Source organism: Euprymna scolopes, chromosome 24 (genome assembly GCF_053919585.1).
Source record: "Euprymna scolopes isolate OS-2025 chromosome 24, ASM5391958v1, whole genome shotgun sequence".
NCBI classification, from domain to species: Eukaryota; Metazoa; Mollusca; class Cephalopoda; order Sepiida; family Sepiolidae; genus Euprymna; species Euprymna scolopes.
In genome coordinates, this window is record NC_136505.1 from 111,707,331 (window position 1) to 111,725,611 (window position 18,281).

Genomic DNA, 18,281 nt, shown 5'->3' on the forward strand with positions numbered 1-18,281 from the left:
GTGTATATCAGGTAAGCACTACATCCTTTTGATTTTATTTCTTTCTATATATATAGTCAATAAATGACAAAAAATTATATTCAAAAATTCGAGATGTTGACTATCTTATAATTTATGCCTTTAATTCAGTTGACATTTACAATTCTTGACAGTATTTGTTTACTAGCGCAAAATCAATCACTTAATTATTATATCAATCAGTGAATCTATTATGCCCTTAACCCATCAGAAGAAATAGCATAATAGATTCACTGATTGATATAATAGTTAAGTGATTATTTTTGCGCTACGGAACAGATACTGTCAAGAATTGTAAATGTCAACTGAATTAAAGGAATAAATTATAAGATGGTCAACATCATGAATTTTGGAATATAGTTTTTTGTCATTTATTCACTATATTGCTGTTTAATTACATAGAACTTCTTAAATAAGGATTGGTATATATTATGAGAAAATATAATTCTACAGAAAAAAAAAAAAATATATATATATATATATATATATATATATATATATATATATACAGTTTTTTATTTTTATTTATGTAAATGCAGTCATATCGTGCTACGATGTGCAGATCTTTCGATCATAATTGGTCTCATCGGGCAAGAAAATTTAAAAATTAAAAAGATTCAAGACCATTTTCAATTTTAAAGAAGATAAAATATACTTTGTCATGATTGGTGTGCAGCAAGGTTTTTTTTTCTGATAAGAACATTAACCTTACTTCATGCCAGTCATGGCGTATAAGTTAGAAATTAACACATAGCACCAAGATTCGAGTAGAGTTCTATTTTAATTATGCAGCAATTCAATAGGATAAGGCATGGTTAGAATATAATAAGTACTAAACACTTTAAGGTAGAGAAAGATAGCTAGATAAATGGATAGATAACGACAAGGAGAGAGAAATTGTGAAGAAGAAAAAGAGAAAGATTATTTTAAAAAGATAACTGTTAAACACACTTTTTAAGCCTTCTATTTAGTTATCCATAATCCGAGCAACGCCAGTAGTGCTGCTAGTAATTTTCTTATATATAAATGCGCTTTTCCATCGTTTTGTTATTATAAAACGAATCCTGCTATTCCTTTGTTATTATAAAGCGATTCCTTTCTCGCTTAATTAAAAATAAAAACTATAATTTGCTCTCTTTGATTGAGCACTATCAACGACCCAATGCGTTTTCCATCGTTTTGTTATTATAAAGCGATCCGTTTCTCTCTAATTAACCGTAGAATTCAAAGCCGAGAACAAAAGTAGCGCTAGTTATGTTTAGATCAAGTAACCTTGTGAGAAGTGCCGATGAGGAGAAGCCACGCACCTACCGCCCAACGCAGATCGTGCGTTTACCGCGCAAAAGCTTTTACCGCCCTCCAGACAAATGCAAGTGCTCGGCTTAAAAGGATGCTTAAGTTATGTCGACATCTTTTTCTTGGCAGTAATCAATGATGTTCCACCATTCGACATCAGGCTAAACTGACCATTGGTCCCACTCTCCCATCTGATTATCGTTACTTCTTTCCCTGCCAAGAAAGACTTTGTTTCACAATCTCAACACTCGACATAATGCAGCTTTGATTTAATTTGAGGAGCGAAAAACATTTCGGGAGATTTGACTTCGAATTTTCCCTTTTTTATTACTTTTTTCTTTCTGGTGCTACCATATTAGGCTGTCTGAAGATATCGATTTCCTCACTTAAATGCACCAAACATTGATGTTAGTTTGTTTTCTGTTCCCTTTGTAAAACAATAATGTTCTGGAAAGTCAAATACAAAAAAACAATTTTCATTAGAAAACAACCAAACAAAAAACATGAATAGATATTTGAAGATATAAACAACTTGAAGTATGAACCTCATTTCCCCCCAAAATACCGAATGCGTTGTTATAAAAGCAGAAAAGAGTAAATACGCCGTAAAATAAAACTACCAAACAAAACACTACGAATAAATATTTAAAGGTATAAACAACTTGAAACATAAAATAAACTTTTACCAAAATAAGAGATTCGCTATTAAATAATCGGAAAGGGTTGATATGCTGTAAAATAAAACAATCAAATTACAAAACAAACTTTTGATTTACTTTTTTGTTCTTGTCGATGCATATTATTATAAACTTAAACCATCAGGACAATCTGGCGTTGTCTGGAGAAGTAGCACATCATTTATTTTATCAATAACAATTTATAATTTTAGCTGACGTGCATTAGGTCTCGCGGTAAAATATAAACAACTAGTTAACTACCAAATCGACATTGCTTAGATAAGCTTGTAGTAATATTTAATTTGTTATAAAATGTTAAAATAATTAAAACCTCATTATTATCGGATGAAGGAAGAAAACTTTGTTTAATGACCATAAGATATCAATATATGTATAAAATTAGAAAACATTTTAAGTGATTATTCATTTTAAATGTTCAGTTCTCAGAGAAATTTCATTTAGAAATATTACGAACAATAAATCAAATTTAGTTCTTATTTTTGCAAATTAGATTGTATTTTTGTGGTTATTAATTTAATATTAATTTATTGATTTTTTTTATTTTGAAAATACCTGGAATTATAATAAAAACACTAGTCTTTTAACCACTTAAAGTTAAGTCTGGGTGTCCACTCTTCTTTCTTTTTCATTTAGTTCGAAGGATGAATTTGGGGGTTTATATCAGACGTTACCTCGTTATCAAACTTAGAGTTTGTAGCAGAGTAAAATAGGATGTTTTGTAAGAAACAAATAATAAAATGAAACAGTATTTATTAAAAATTAAATTGAAATACGAGGGTAATTCTAAAAGTAAACTGAAAAAGTTGAAGAGCTACGAAGACGACAATGGTACCATTAAAAGTAGTGACTGGTTGTACTACAGAATGTATTTTTCTATATAGTCATCGTCATTATCAATGCATTTCTGCCAGGAATTTAATGACGCATCTCTGTTTCTGGCGCATGTTCAGGAATTGCTTTGTCAGAGTCTCAGACCGTCAATATTTGTAACAGAAAGATGAATCTTTCAGGTCATAAATGCAGTGGTTCAGTCATCATAGCAATGCAATTTGCAATTCCCTCTGATCAATTCGATAGAATAAAAATAGGGGTCTTACTTTTGGAACGCCCCTTGTTTATTATAGATTTAATATCATAATAGTGACGTATCCAATACAATACATTACCAAAGAAATTTATATTTTCATTAAACAAATTAATATTTTCACAGCAAAAGTAATATAAAAATGACATTCGTAAAAAAATCAATAAACACATACAAAATATTAATTAGCCCTTTCACCGTTGTCAAAAATTTATTTGTTGACCAATTTTTATTGAATTCTTTTTTAATTATTTTTTGTAAGTTGTTGTCTGAATTTTGTTGATTGCTTTTTTAATTTTTTTGTTTTAGCCAAAATTAATTTGTTTTTTTTTGTTTTGTTTTTGTTTAAATGTTATTTATTTGTGGTTATTTTGGAAATAATAGTCTTGTTTATTTTTATTTTGTAAATATCCGAATTATCTTTAAAATTAGCGTTTAAGCCACTTAAAATAATCTTCCTTATAGCTACCGCTAAACGTAAGGCAGACTGACAACTACTCTTTCTATCGCATAAGTTAAACGGATTTATTTTCGGAGAGGTGCGTTCTCACTCAAACGTAGTGTAAGTGTTACAGTTAAGAGAGGGAATGCCATGTTTTGTAAGATACAAAAAATGAAATCAGTGTTTATTTAAAATAAGATTGAAATATATTAGAAACTAAACATCATACTGATTGTGTAGCAAATATGAAATATTAGCAAATAAATTGTTTTTTATACGACAAATAATTCGGTGTATGAACAAATTTATGGAAAGAAATTAATATTTTCAAAATATAAATAAAAAATTACACCGCAAAAAAGCAGACAATAAATTTATACAATGGATTAGTTAGCACTTTCATCGCTTCCAAACTCGGATAAAACTAATCGATAAAATTTGGCAAACATTTGGGGAGCTAACTACTTCAATATAACCGTGTATGTTTGCCAGTTTAACAAGTCTTTTAAAGCTGTTGCCATCTCGACGTAATCACGGCGACTGTGAATTTGAAAACGTTTTTTTGGCACAATTCTTGAGTGTCTCTCGCCAATCTCAGACAGCCGATGCAACGGAGGACTGGCCAACAAGGCGACACGTTAATTGGCAAACAAGACTTCGTGAACAGAGCAGCATGAACATCAGGTCACTAGGATGTCTACCGAATCATGGTCAAAACCACTAATCTTTGCCAAAACTGAAAAGAAACGTGGTCTAGAAATATTTGTTTCATCAATATGACATATATATATATATATATATATATATATATATATATATATATATATATATACATATATATATGTATATATATTAGTGGTGAGAGGATTTCAATATTTTTCCCGATTCCGAAACAATTACCGATTCCATACTGAATTCCCGATTCCGATATAATTACCAATTCTGATTCCGATTCTTTATAAATCTTTAAACATTTAACTACACAGTTGTATTTGTTTCTGATTTACCGTAAAAACACACATAAATGAGCAAATATGTTTCTAAACGTAAAAATACACTTGTGGGAGACGATCTATCAATTTTAGCTCCAATAGTGGTTAAAAAATCAATAATTATTTATTATGTTATCATTATTACCAGCAATAGAATATTTAGCTTTAATCAAAATCAAACAAAAAAGACAATTAAAAGAATCGTTTTGACATCGGAGAATCGGTACAATTTTTTTCTGATTCCGATATCGATTCCAGTACTCTAAAATATTTCGATTTTTGCGATTCCCTTTTCCAATTCCGATTCATCGTCCCAACACTAATATATATTAATGTTATATATATATATATATATATATATATATATATATATATATATATATAATATATATATATATATATATATATTCTAGGTCGAAAGGTACCCAAAAATGAAGATTAATGTCTAATTTTAACAAGGGTCACTGATAGTGCTCAATCAAAGAGAGCAAGTTATAGTTTTTCTTTTTAATCAACAGAGAAAGTAATCGTTTTACGGTAACAAGGGAAAGAAAGGATTCGCTTTATAATAACAAAACGATAGAAAGCGCATTGTTTTATATATAAGATAAATACTAGCAGCACGACCGGTGTTGCTCGGGTTGTGGATAACTAAATATAAGGCTTAAAAGGTGTGTTTAACGGTTATCTTTTTAAAATAAGTTTTCTTTCTTTTTCCTTTTCGTTTACACTTTCTCTCTCCTAGTTATCTATCTAGCCAGCTATTTATCTCTACCTAAAAGTGTTTAGTACTTATTATATTCCAACCATGCCTCATCCTATTGAATTGCTGTATAATTAAAATAGAACTTACTCCAGTCTTGATACTATGTTTTAATTTCCAACTTATGCCCTGTGCTGACTTGATGACAATAAAAATTCATATCGTCTCAGAAATGATTGTACAATAAACTGTTGTTTATCTTGAATTCTTCAAAAGTATGAAAATGAATAGCTGGTAAACTTATTTCCCTGTGATTCATCTATATAAATAAAAGCGGCAATGTATGTCTGTTATATACCGATAATCTAAATAACTACTGGGCCGATTGCTTTTGCATTTTGGTATATTATTTTCATCGTACCCAGGCCTGTTTTTATATCTATCTTTTTAATTATAACGTCATACTTAATGTTTATTTAATAAATTAGGTGGTTTTCGTTGTAACGATGTTGCCATGTTTTATATGTGGAAATATCACCGCCGGTGAATAAACGATCACATGACATCGATAAATCATTAACCTTTCACGACATCTGTTTAGGGTGTGGGATGAATATATACAAACAAGTTTTTATAAAAATGACTACAGCATATCAGTAAACTGTTTTTATTATGTTTATTTTTATTTTAGTTTTATAAATGTATCGTATATAATTCATTTTTAAATAAATATGTTCATAAAAATGAGTATTAAAAATATTTGGCATAAAAATCTTTACAAATTTAATCAATAAAAAAGATTACATCTACAATGCACACGTACCTTATATTTTTCATCTTTTTGTCAATTTTTTAATCTACCGTAAGAAAATGCAAAAGAAAGGCAATATTTAATGACTTTTAGGTCTTCTGGTAAATCTATCACCTATACTTGGAAACCACTCGACGGATACATGAAACAGATTTATTAAAGAGTCTGTTTAATTGTTTTTCATTGTTTGAGGACAATTTATGGCTAATTTCTATTTCAGTCACGTAAATTATTTAGAGTGAAATAAGTTTTGGAATTTATATAAAAAAAATATTATTTCCACTTAAAAAATAACATTAAGACACTAAGTTATAACAAGTCAATCGTGAAACCACTACAAACTTCTATGTCTACTTACGTTGTATTAGAAACTAAGAGATCCTTGCAAATCTTTAAATATTGAATGTTTGGTATTGTTTTAAATGGCAGAATCTGGTGGATGAGTGTCTAATCAATAATACTCTGCTGAAAATATTGGAAAAAAAATGAAAAGAACTCCCCCACAATACAGGCAATAATTAGGTTCTTGTTTCTGTTTGGTGGTTCCCATAAGAGGGATCGACTTTGTATTAGAAACTGAGCACACCATAGAAAACTTGAAATATTGATTCTTTCGCATTTTGGTTTAATTTGTAAGTTTGCAATCGCTAATAATTTGCTCATAAAATTGAAAAAAGACGAAATTTTTAACAAATGGTACCCTTGCAGAACTGACACGGATTCTCGGGATTTTCTGTTAATTATGGCTCGGGCTCGACCGGCAATTATCGGATTAACCAGGTGTTGTTCAAATGTTGAAACGCTAAGTCGATATTTTTTGTTTTTTGTATAAAAGTGTATTTTTTCAATTATTTTTCGGTGATGGGGGTATTTTTTCTGTTTATTTCTAAACATCTGTTGACAAAATATAATTTGTTAATTATCTTGAAAAAAAACTGTTTTATACTTTCATCTAAGAATTTGCGGTTTTCATAAAAATCATTCATCTTTTCTTATAAGAACAACTGTTTACAAGAAAAAAACGTTTTCTGCTAATGTAAGTTTTCTTAAAAAATGTACTTTCACCTAACAATTTACGGTAAAAGAAAAAATCTTTTCTTGGAAAAAAAAGCTTTTCTTGATAAAAAAAAATTCCAAAAAAATAATAAAAGAAAATCAACAATACAAAATGCAACTTTTTAAGGAAAAAATATATATCTAGTAAATTTACAGTAGGGTTTTGCTATTTTTTATTTATTGTATTTCTATTTTTGGCTGGTTTGTTTGATTAGAAATTCATCTGCGTCTGTTAGTTTGTTCGGCTTATTTCGGTGACTGTCGGTCCAAATCGAAGGATAATTGACGGAAAATCCCGAGAATCTCGGTGAAATTATGTAAGAGTACCATAAAACTATGTAGGGTGTTCATTGTACAGGTCAGCCGATGAAAAGGGTGCTTCTTCGTCATTGTAGCGAAATTCGACAGTCGGAAAGTTGATTTTTAATTAAAAAAAAAAACAATGATAGCTTCTTACATTTGTGTCAATTTCAACAATAAGCAATCTTATCTACTTACTTGTCATGTCACAATTAGTTAATTCTTCCATGATTCAAAACGAAAAATTGATTTTGGCTATGTTTGTTTTGTCACGTGACATGTGATGTAAACACAATAGAAATAGCTCAAATTTCTAATTTCTTTAAAATCTAGTTTCTTTTATAATTGATTTCTACTTCATCGTTTTTCGTAAGTTTTGGATATTTGCATGACTACCACATAGCAATTCAGTAGATACTTTTGGTTTTACTTGAAAATCAATATTTCGATTTCCAAATTTCACTACAATAACGAAGAAGCACCAAAATGTTTACGTATATTCTAATTAATTATATTTGAAAGCAATATTTTTCTCCAAAAATATGTGTGAAAATAATATTTACAATTTGTTAAAGTATTTCTTTTTTACAACTTATCCTAAAATAGGTTTACATTTTTCTTCTTTCTTCCTTCCTTCTGAATTGTTATTAATCCCCCACATTTTGTTGGTTTATTCTTAAAACAGTTTTCTTTTCAATTTTTCCATTGATTTATTTTTGATACAACACTATATTTTCATACAAAAAGAAAATCGGCTAAAGTTTTTAATTTCGAAATTTTCCAGTTTGTGCTCATATAAATGCCCACAGTAAAATGAAACCCTCATGTTTTCCTCTCCGTTAACCACAGGAAAAAACAGGCAGCGAACGTGCATTGAATAATTTCAACAGAATATACCATTTTAATTTAAGATATTGCCCTCCACATTTCGCTTGGCATTTGCAATAACTATTAACAAGGCTCAGGGAGAATTTTTACATTTGTGTAACTTACATCTTCACCCTGATTGTTTCACACGTGGACAAGTATATGTTGCGTGTACTAGAGTCGGCAAATCAGGCAATCTCTACATCTGCAAAAAAAAGAAAAAGGAACATCTGAAAATATTGTGTATTCACAAGTATTGAGAATATAAACATCAGAAACATCTATTTTGTTTTTGTTTTTGTGTTTCATTTAAGCAAACTAAGCCACAGCAACGCTTGGCCGGGTACAACTGTTGGAAAACCACTTCAATGGTACCAGTATTCAAGAATACTGGTGTAAGAACTGACCCACTAAATTATCGCCCCATTAGCCTCTTCCGGCTTTTTGCCAAAATAATTGAGTCCTTAGTAAATCAAGCCCTAGTCCAACACCTAACAGCTACTAAACTCATGACCGACAAACATTATGGATTTAGGCAAATCCATTCAACAGCAGATATCTTAACTGCAGTCTCTGAACGTATATACCGTTCACTAGAAAAAAACAGGGGAAAGTAGAGCGGTCCCCTTGATATATCTAAGGCTTTTGACAGGATATGGCACGATGGTCTTCTAAGGAAAATTAGAGCATATGCTATCACTGGAAGAATACATAATGTAAGTAAATTTTTCTTAAGTAAGAGAAAAATCCAAGTTGTCCTCGATGGTCGTACATATAAACAATATGATATAAATGCGGGAGTACCTCAGGGGTCTATCCTTGGACCTGTATCATTCCTGATATTCATAAATGACCTCCTGATAAAATTGTTTCGGAGATGGATATATTTGCCGATGACACCACTCCCTATAACAGGCATGAGGGGGAAACAAATGAACACATATCTAAGTAAATGGCAGAAACACTAGAGGATGACCTGCAATCTGTAGTGGAATTGGGACAAAAATGGATGGTAACATTCAATGCTGCCAAGACTAAGCTTGTTTCCTTCAATAACTACAAGAAACCGTCTCTAATACCAACAGCAATGGCCAAGAACACATAAACTGAAAGTACTTCTTTTAAACTCCTCTGCCAAACGTTTACAGAGAACATGAACTGAAATAGATACATTGAGAGCATTGCCAAGGCTTCTGCAAAGAAGTTGGGCTCTCTCTACCGTGTTAGAAAATTACTTATGCCTGAAAGTATCCTGTACCTATATAAGGCCACCATTCGCCCATGAATGGAGTACTGATGTCACATTTGGGCTGGTGCATCTGCTGCTTGTCTCTCACTCCTGGACAGGGTTCAAAAGAGAGTCGCCAACCTGATAGGTCCTGAACTGTCATCTAGGCTTTAGCCTCTGTCTCATCGACGAAATGTTGCATCCCTCTGCCTGTTCTACAAATACTTTAATGGTGAATGCTCTGACGAACTACAAGCAGTTGTACCGCCTGGACGTTACTACCCCCGAAAAAACAGACAAGAAACTAAGTCCCACCCTTTTAAAGTAGCGATCCCTAGGTGTAAGAAAGCCTTTTATTCCAATAGTTTCTTCCCCAAAACAGCAAGTCTTTGGAACTCCCTTCCGGGTTTCTGCTTTCCCAACTGTACTGATATGCAAAAGTTCAAGTGTAATGTGAACAAACATCTTGCTACTCATCTCCCTTCATAATGCCCCTGCTAATTATGTCCCTGATAGTAACTCCCTACTTCAAAATGGCACTGCGCCTTGTTTGGGGTGAAAGTTGATTAAAAACAAAAAAAAAACTAGTATTCCAGGTTAAGAATATTCAAATTATTAATTATAACGAGGTTTATACAAGAGTGCTCAATAAAAAGCAGAGGAATATATAGTTTCATTTTTTACATTAATCTTTATGAATCGCTACACAATCATGAGTATGTTTCAGCCAACTAATTATAGCTACCTAGAGACTTCATTAAGCGATGTTGCTTTTCCAAAAGTTCAGTCCTTAATCAATTATAGAGAAAGTCCACCGAAGTTCTGGTGAGGAGAGCAGTCACATGATCTTAAAAATAAAAATAAAATAAAGAAAAATATAAGGCAAAATAATAGCACAACAAATAAAATATAAACACAAAAAAACTACTGTGTCTGGCAGATGGACAGAGGTATGGCGAAAACAAAAAGAGAAGAGATGAAGGAAAGAGAGAAGAGAAAACTGAGAGAGAAAAAGCCTAAGAGACTTAATATCAATAAAATTTATATTCTTTCAAATCGATCGTACGATAAACTGTTTTTATGCTGAATCCTTATCTTCCTCCGCCTTTTCTTTCTCCTCCTCTCTCTCTCTCTCCCTCTCTCTCTCTCTCTCTCTCTCTCCTTTGTGAAACCAGTTAAGGCGTGAGTGTGTGTGTGTGTGTGTGCGTGTGTGTGTGTGTGTGAGATAATGTAGAAAAAGTGACCCCAAACGTTATTCGTCGCTAGTTGTCTGGTCGCGTCGGTCCTCAGCGAGTTTCTTCTCGACCTGATCTACTTTCCCCGGCTTCGACTCCAATTTCTTTGATTTCTCTCGAGATGTCTTGATTTACCTAGAATATGTGTTGAAAAATCCATAATGGTGCGTTAATTTAGGAAATTAACCTATGCACACACACACACACACACACATATATATATATATATATATATATATATATATATATATATATATATATATATATATTAAATAATAAATAATACGTCCAAATAAAATTGGGCGACTTTCTAAAAAAAACACCGGTTTCCGAGGCGGAGACATAAGCATTACTATCGTTTAAAAAATCAAAACAAAAACAACTTATATATATATATATATATATATATATATATATATATATATATATATATATATACAGTCCTGGTCAAAATCATTAGACCACCTAAGAAAGTAAGCGTTTACGCATATTATCGAATGTTTAATCAAACAAATGGTTGAAACAATTGCCAAAAGGGAAAATATGATTGAAAAAATGAAATCTGCTTCATTCGAAACCTTAACTCTGATCTAATAATCATTTTTTTAAAAAACAAACATTTTCACCTGGTAAAAATTATAAGACCACTGATAATTTATCTCACAAAAGGCAATTATAAATTACTAAAAAGGGTCTCAGTATTTAGTATAGCCTCCATTATTAAGAATTACTTCAAAAATTCTCTTCGGCATCCTTGCGACTAAGTTTTTTATCAGTTGCGAAAAAATTTTATCCCATGTACTGAAAACTGAATCAGAAAGTTCCTTTATTGAATCATACTGGGTTCCATGAACACTTCTTTTGCCATCCATCCCCAAATATTTTCAATGGGCGGAGAACATGCTGGATGATCTAACCATTCTATATTATTTGAAGAAAAGTATTCTCGGGCTTGTCGAGAAGTGTGTTTCGCAGCATTGTCTTGGTGGAAAATCCAATTTCTTCCACACAGACGTGGACCTTCAGTCCTGATAGAAGCATTTTCAAGAATTAAAATGTACTTCAATGATGTTTGCTGGCCTTTCACTACTTGCAACTTTAGGGTCCCAGCTAAGGAGAAAGCACCCCAGATCATTAAAGACCCTCCTCCACTATGCCGAGTTGAAAAAGTCTCTTTGGGCAAATTTTTATCATTACAATAGTGTTGAAATCCATCTGGACCATCTAGATTAAACTTTTTCTCATCGGAGAAAATTACATTTTCCCACTTCTCTTCATCCCAAGTCTGGTATTTGGCGGCATATTTAAGTCGGTTAGTTTTGTGCTGTTCAAGAAGACATGGTTTCTGCAGTCGCTTTAAATGATTGAAACCCTTCATTTTCAGATGCCTTTAGGACTACATTTTGCTGCTGTTTGGCTTTTCAGTCGACTTGAGCTGATACTGTGATGGGGTTATTTTTATTTATTTTTTTTTTTGGTCGACCTCGACTCTTTTTGTGCCCATATTGATCTGAATTTCTTTAAAAATTTGTGATGACCGTTTTGCTATGATTCACCTCGTTTGCAATGGATCTATGGGAGAGTCCACCCCTATTTAGCTCAAACATCCTTCCTCTCTCGAACTCTGATAATGGTTTCCCTTTGACCATTTATAATTTAGTAAGATGTTTTTATCCACTAACAATTTGCTTTTAGTAACATAGAAAGCTTTTCGTATTCATTTTCTCAAAACTAGCCGATTTTATTAAAGTGGTCTTATCATTTTTACGAGGCGAAAATGTTTGTTTTTAAAAAAATAATTATTAGATCAGGGTTAAGGTTTCTAATGAAGCAGATTTCATTTTTTCAATCATATTTTCCCTTTTGGAAATTGTTTCAACCATTTGTTTGATTAAAAATTCGATAATATGCGTAAACGCTTAATTTCTTAAGTGGTCTAATGATTTTGACCAGGACTCTCTCTCTCTCTCTCTCTCTATATATATATATATATAGAGAGAGAGAGAGAGAGAGAGACAGAGAGAGAGACAGAGAGACAGAGTGAGAGAACGAAAGAGGGAGAGAGAAGGGGAGAGAGTTAGTTGTTTGATTTCTTTGTTTTACGATATATCGACCCTTCGGGGAGAATTTAATGCTGAATTCGGTCACTTTGGCAAAAGGTTTTATACTTTATATCTTCAAATGTTTATTCGTAGTGTATACCTTCGTTGTTTTGAAAATGAAAATTTTTGTTTTTACTTTTAGTTTTGTAGAACATGATTTAGTTTTTGAAAGAAAAAAGAAAAACAATAGCATCACTGTTTGGTGCACTTTAGGTTTGGAATCCGGTATCTTCAGACAGTATGATATAGAACACAACCGAAAGAGACAGAGAGCGAAAGAGAGAGAGAGAGAGAGACATACTTAATCTTATCTAAATATATATATAAATGTATATATGTGTGTATGCTTAACAATGCTTTCATATGTAGATTGTCAGCTTAAGAATCTCGTGTTATATTGTTTCGTTTTTTCCTTTTTTTTCACCAAATTCTGGGAGTTTTTTTTTTTTCTCATTGTCAGCCAAAAGAAACGGGAATTTCTCTTCTGTCAAAGACGCGTACAGAGAATATCCGCCGTTTCGACCAAATTATACCTTCTTGTCTCTTTGTTGAGTTCTCTTATTTGCATTGTTCTTTTCTCATTTCTGTACTGATTGTTATTTCTGTGTTCTTCTAAAAGTTTTAATTAGAGAAAGAGAAGAAGAAAATTAGAAGAAAATAGTAGAAGAGGAGGAGGAGGACGACGACGACGACGAAAAAGAAGGAGAAGGAGAACAAGAACAAGAACAAGAACAAGAATGTGCGTTCTTTTATGTAAGTATTTCTAGATCGGTGCCAGATTCGCAGACAATTTATTTGTGGATGAAAAACTGGTCTTCTTTTCTTTGTTTTGCCAGATTATTTCTGGCTTTGACATCGTTGGTTCAGCTTCACAAATGCAGTAATGCACACAGACATATAGACTTATCTTATACGTAAAGTAGTACAAGTCTATTCACCGTTTCTGCGGCAGTAATGGTCTTTTTAATATAAGGTAAATATTTCAATGGGTTATTAAAAGAAAGAAAAAAGATTCGAATATTACATTGAAATATGCGTATATAATATTGCCACTTCTGGTTTAGCGTTTTTTAGACGGGGCTTTTATTAAGAAGAGCTGGCAAAAAGTATTATAGATTAATAGAGTATTCATTCCGTTTTCAATGAGAGGTAGAAATGTTAATTTTTCCTAATAATTTTTTAATAGGCAAACTATATTTTCGGTGTTTTTATTATTCATTTTAACACAGGTCATCGTCAGAGATTACTCACTGAAAGAGACTGCTGGTGTTCCATGGAGTCTGGGCGATAACAAGTCTCCCCAGATTTCCCGTAGTCCTCACTTCTTTTGACATCCTTGGAAAATAAATTTGCGTTATCGCAACACTCGCTTTCCGTTGATCTCTCGCTGACAATGCCCATTGGTCTTCACTGGAATTTGGGTGCCAATAAGCTTCTTCAAGATCCCAGTCCGATCCGCACTAATCCAATGGAGGTAATTTTATTATTAAAGTTTAAAAGGTTTCATAAAAAAGCAACTGTTAAATAATAAAAAAGTACGTTCGCAAGTACATAGCTGACAGATTAAATTCGAAGGGCAACCCTAATATTTCCACAGGAAAAAAAGTGTCAGGAGGTCAGCATATGCACTCAGATCTTACCTCGACGAGCAGTATGCTAGAAACGGACCTGACGTCACACGACTCAAGTAAAGAGTGAGTGAAAGAAGTAGCAAATTCTTTGATGCGGACAGCACGTGTAAAGAAATATTTTACGGATCGGTTATAAATTAAGGAGTCTAGTAGTCTTAGATGTCTCTGAATGTCAGCCGATGACGTTAGCAGAAAAGAAGATGATATCCGCAGTTTAATAAATGGTTCTCTTCCAAATTCAGAATTTTTTTCTTTTTTTATTTTGATCGTTCTGGAGCTAGAACGCACGCCACGGAAACGATTGGGAATGAAGTGCTTTAGTCATAAGTATGATCTAATTGTGTTGTTTTGATTTGTTAATTAGCATTTGATAATAAGCATGTACTTTATTTGATCGTAACATATGAGACATAAAACCTCTCCTCGAAGTGGAGTAATATGTAACAAATCAATTAATCATAATGTGTTCTTCCTTTATTGTTTACAACTTGCTTCATGATTTTTAATACAGGGTGGCCTACTTAAAACTAGCACGATCTCCATAATCTTTCTTTCTCTAATACAATTTTTTTCAGATTAGGCAGCCCACTTAAATGTAGCCCGATCTCTCTAATCAGAAAGAGAGATCGAACTACTTAACGGCAATTGACACCACAAGACAAAATGCAATTCTTTTTCTAACAAGATGGCGCTACATGCCATACGTCTCACAGATGACTGGCACAAGTTCATGACATGTTTACGGCAGAGAGAACAATAAGAAAAGGGTTATGGCCACCACGTTTCCCGGAGTTGTCATCATGTGATTTTTATCTTTAGGGAACTTTAAAACAAAAAGTTTATGCAAATAATCCTTACAATCCAGACCAGCTAAACCAACGTTATCAAGAGAATCACCAGAGAAGACCTACAGGCAGTATCTGCAAGCGTTATTAAACGTGCCCAGAAATGCATAAATGTTAACGGGGAGGCTTTCCGGCATCTTTTATAACACTAAAGGTAATTTAAAAAATAACAGAATCATTCTTTTTCTACTACATTGCCTCAGCTACTTTTCTTACTGTATCTTATTGGAAAAAATAAAAATTATAAATGAATAATAATATAAGTAAAAAAGTGTCGAAAATGTTCATTTTTCTTGAAATTCTATTTTAATGATCTGAAAATAAACACAAATTAACTTAAATTTAGAGATCCAATATATCTAGGGCGGAGAATACTGTAGCATGAAAAATATAGGAAATCATTTTTGAAACCAAATTCCGTGCTAGAAGATTGAGTCTCAATAAATAAAATGAATAGAAATAAATGATTTCGGACAACTCAGACCTTCATCAATGTGTTATAGGCATATTTCCTTTCTTTTTTGCTTTATTGTGGAACTATACCAAAAAAACGCTGAAGATAGACGATAGATTATGAAATGATTTCGAAATATTCACGCTACATGCCAGTACGTGATGAAGGTTTTCCGTTAATTATTAATCGGTTTAATTGAAATTCGAAAAATTCTACAATGTTTCCGATCAAAGTAACTTTTTCCAGATGCTATAAAACCTTCTACTCTATTAGTGTATTATCTTAAATTGGTAGACTTTGGAATTCCCTCCCAGTTTATTTCTTCCCTGACTGTAATAACCCACATAAATTAAAATGTAATGAGAACAGACATGTCGATGAAAACATTTCCTCCTACCCTCCACGTAGCAATATGCATTGTTTGGGATGAAAAGGAGTAAAAAATGAACTATTTTTATCTTTAGCTCCGCTCTGTTTAACAAATGTATATTTTTGAAAGACTAGCATATAATATTCCTCTTTATTTTCGTCATTAATTTATTTACTTAATGTTATTTTTTCCTTAAGCTGCTGCTGCAACTACTCGGTTTCACTCGTCTCACATTTTCCCACCACATCGCACTTCCTCTAGCCATATAAAATATTGAATGCACAAGTCAGAGTTCTATTTTATTACATAATGCGTGACTCGTTAAGTCAATGTTTTTTATATCCCTTATCTATCATCCGTTTTCTCTATTTTCCCTCTCTCGTTTCTTTTTACTCTTCCTCTCTCTCTTTCACTCTCCTTTTTCACCCTCTGTTTTGATTATTTAATGTGGTTCGCTTCCTTTTATACTTCTCTTATCATTTTTATTTTATTTACTTTATTAGTATGTATTTTATTCATTTTGGGGCGGATTCTAGTCTACCCTAACACTTAATCAAGCAAGAAAGCAAAAAACATATTTCTTCAGAATATTCTAGATATTTTGTAGTATACGCTAGTCTTACAATAAAGTCAGCAATTGTAAGCAGGCACGCATCCTTTATTACGCTATATAGCTTTGATTTATATATATATATATATATATATATATATATATATATATATATATATGATTGATATGTAGTTTGCTTGAAGCATTGTGTGGGATAGGTATGTAAAAGAGATTTAGAGGGCTGTCACAATGCGAGGAATGAATTATAGTTGCTGTTGGTAAGAGGAGACGAGAACAAGTGGCGATTTACAAATCAATAAGTACATATATATATATATATGTTTTATTATGATTATTTTTTTTTTTTAATATATATATTTATTCAGTTGTATGGTAAAATGTCTTACTTGTTTTCATGCGACGTGTACCATAATAATTTCGGACAGCATGCTTTGAATCGACCTGTTACGCACACCATTTGAAAAGGGAAAATTTTTCCGAAAAAAAAAAATTTCCGAAATTATTATGGAACACGTCGCATGAAAACAAGTAAGACATTTTACCATACAACTGAATAAATATATATATTAAAAAAAAAATAATAATAATAATGATAAAACATATATATATATGTACTTATTGATTTGTAAATCGCCACTTGTTTTCGTCTCCTCTTACCAACAGCAACTATAATTCATTCCTCGCATTGTGACAGCCTTCTAAATCTCTTTTACATATATATATATATATATATATATATATATATATATATATATATATATATATATATATATATATATACATACATAGATATATATAGACGGATCTATATACATGTATATACATATATGCAGACATATATGTGTGTGTATGTGTGTGTGTGTGTGTTTATTTAACAATATAAATTTTATGTGTGTGTGCGCGCTTGTGTGTGTATCCGTTTATTTGAATACCAGAGTGCAGGTGACTTTGCAACTAAATTTAAATTCTTCGATAAACACTAATTACCAATTGCTTTACTGAAGATAACGTATGCAAAACACTAGTGTCCGTTAGTAAAAATAATGAATCTTTTAAGATTAAAAAAATTGTTATCGCTCCTTCAACAAGGTTTGGAAATATATGAAAATTTATAATAAGCCTTAATCTAGTATATGTAAAGCGATGTTCCGGTTGCTACTGTTTAATATTATATGGTAAAGCTTGCAATATATGTTAACTGATTTGATATGATATAGATTTTAATTCTGTTCTTTCCTCTTTCAATTAATGCTGACCTACAGGATAAATACTGGACTGTAGAGTTGAAGGTGACTTTGCAACTGAGTTTGAATCCTCTACCCAACAGTAATTATTATTTCCTATAATAAGTATCATATCAGTGTTTCTGTAGATAAAAATAATAAATATTAAAATAAAATAAATTGTATATAAAATAGGATCATGGTTCTTCGTGGCGTCATCTATTGAGCACTGTTACTAACAAACAAAAAGCAAGCGAACAAAACAGAGTGTTGTTAATTTTCGATACCCACAGGGTTTGAGACATTCTTCTAGTAGACAAGCTATGATACTTTGTGTCACCGGTCGTCTATCTTA